The sequence below is a fragment of the Zalophus californianus genome, chromosome 4 (assembly GCF_009762305.2).
Source record: "Zalophus californianus isolate mZalCal1 chromosome 4, mZalCal1.pri.v2, whole genome shotgun sequence".
Taxonomy (NCBI): domain Eukaryota; kingdom Metazoa; phylum Chordata; class Mammalia; order Carnivora; family Otariidae; genus Zalophus; species Zalophus californianus.
In genome coordinates, this window is record NC_045598.1 from 37,871,359 (window position 1) to 37,873,962 (window position 2,604).

Sequence of the window (2,604 nt, forward strand, 5' to 3'; positions counted from 1 at the left end):
AACCATTCTTACCCGTGGAGGCCTTAACAGATCACTACAGGCTCAGTGCGAAGGGTGGGTGATGGAGAGGAGGCAGATAGAAGCTCCAGCTCTTGAGGAATGTGCAAACTCTCTGGGGAGTCGGGACACCCATATAAGAAATATTAACTACAAATACAAGGCAGAGCATCCAAGATACCAGGTCTGGGTCTGTTCACACTAGCGTCTCCAGGGCCTAATGCACATTGTCAGCAGTCAATAAATACCCGTCAAATGAAGGCATAAAGAGATGAATGAGTGGCACAGACAATCCTTGTATATTATCCATCTGCCCCTTGGGATTCCCATGCTCCTAGGAGATTGGAGAAAGCCTGGTCTAACCTCAGACGGCTCAGCTGCCCCGCAGTTGTTTGTCATGCTTCTCTGTCCCTGCTCATGAGAGAGTGAACTCCTCCATGCCATGTCAAACCATCAGTCCCACAACACAAAACTTTGCCCTTTCCTTCTTCTAGAAAAATGTAATTGTCCTGGGAATTTTGCCACGTTTTGTCAGTTTGGCAATGCTCTGAGGGTGTCCCAGGGGAGGATTCCCAGGTTTGCCAACTTTTACAAGCTGCCCCATAGAATTAAATCCCCACCATCCAAACTCCGAGCTCCTGACCTTTGCCCCTCCCCAGCCTTCTGGAAAACATGGTCTAGAGGGCACCCCCCCCAACCCCTTCCTGCCCCAATCCAAGGCTTTTCTCACAGGAAGAGGGCTGCTGGTCTGCTTTCCCCTCTTTCAGAGAATTCCAAGTAATACAAAATTTTCTGTTTTTTCCCTTCCATGTTAATCTCTCCAGGCCCTGTGAATTCCCAGACAAGGTCCCAGAGGGTAGTGAGTCAGGTTCAGACTATGGGTAAAGAAGCCCTTTCTAACACTGAGCACTATCTAGATTGCTCAGAGGTGCTGAGCTCCCTGTCATAGGAGGTGTGCTAGCAGAGTGAGATCACAAAAGCTCCTTGCAAGTACGGATGTGAATTCTCAGGTATTTATCCAATGTGGAGGTTGGAAAGGGTATGAAGCCAGAAAGCAGGAGACCTGGATTTTCAGCCCCAGCTCTCTTATTGACTCTCAGTGTGGGCCTGGTCAGGTCCCCGCCTGTCTCGGTGCCTCAGTTTCCTCACTTGCACAACGGGTGCAGAGCCCAGGACACGGAGGTCAGAGTATTCTTTTAGGGTCCTGACTGCTCTGAGCCACTGTGATTTTCTGGTATCTCAAGAGTGGAAGGTGATTTGTTTTTTCGGCAATTGGAACTGAGTGTCAAGTTTGTGGCAAGTTGAGAATGACTGGATCTTCTTATCTCTCTGGCTCCAGGCCCAGTTGGGGCTCCGTCTGGCTGCAGCAGACGGGGAAGGAGCACCTCAGACCCTCCTCTGGCCTGTGGAGAAAGTGAAGCAGGCTCTCAGCATCCTGCCGTTGTGGCCCAGCCGGGCAGGACCTGGCCTCCCCAGCCTGGGAAGAGCCAGGATGGCAGGGGCATGGGGCCGTGCAGCCTCTGTATGGGGGTGAGGAAGAATGGGGAGCATCTGTCTGCATCTTCATGCTGCCTGGTGCCAAGCTCTGCTCTGGGGATGGGATTCGGGTTTGAAGCCCACTCCTGTCTGTCTTCTTCTTGCTGGGCAGACCCCATGAGAGGGTTTGGGAAAGGATGGCTGTCTCTGACTCTCATTGAGATTGGCCCAAATATTCCAAAAATTTTCCCATCTAAGGTCTCCCAAGATCCCTTTACTTATTAGCAAACATACTGTGAACAACTACTACATGCCAGGCTTTGTGCTGGGCCCCGAGAAGTAACAATGAATAAGGAAGAAAAAGCCTTTGGCTCTGGCCCAACAGCACACCCACTGCCCACCCCCAGCAGCTTCTAGGGCCATGGCCAACTTCAAGCGCACGTCCATTGCCAGCAAGCTGGAGGGCCTGCAGCTTGGCCTGCTGGGTGAGGTCATCAAGCACTTCGAGCAGAAGGATCCTGCCTTGTAGCCCTGAAGTTCCTTAGGCCTCCGAGGAACACCTGAAGGAGCCCTACATTGACCTGAAGGACTGTCCACTGTGTCTGGGGCTAGAGACATACATGAACACAGGGCCGGTTGTGGTCATGGTCTGGGAAGGGCTGCAGGTGCTCAGACAGATGCCTGGGGAGACCAGTCCAGGCGGATGCAATCTGAGCACCTTGTCACGGGGACTTCTGCACTCATGTTGGAAGAACATCGTTCTTAGTGGTGATTCAGGAAACAGTGCTGAAAAGAAATCAGCCTACAGCTTATGTCGCCCAAAGAACTGGTGACTCCCAGTCTTGTGCTTTCAACCAGATCTATGAATAATGGGGGGACAAAGCAGCGGTCCCCTCTGCCACTGCTTAGTGTGTCCCCTAACATAGCTCTTCATTCCACGGACTTGGAAGCCATAGGATCAACCTTTCTTTTCTACTATCTATTTGCTAATAAGGCCTTTGGAAACTGGGGAAAAGAAAGAAAGGGAATGGGGGGGGGCAGAGGAAAAAGAGAGGAAGGAAGTAAGGGAGGGAGGGTGGAAGAGAGGGAGGGAGAAAAAAAGAGAAAGGATGGAAGAAGAAAAGAGAAAGA

General features: G+C 51.4%; 1 pseudogene; it reads left to right on the forward strand.

Moving 5' to 3' along the window:
* The first annotated feature begins 1,894 nt into the window (after positions 1–1,894).
* On the forward strand, positions 1,895–2,306 carry LOC113926798 (annotated as a pseudogene).
* The last annotated feature ends 298 nt before the right edge of the window (positions 2,307–2,604 follow it).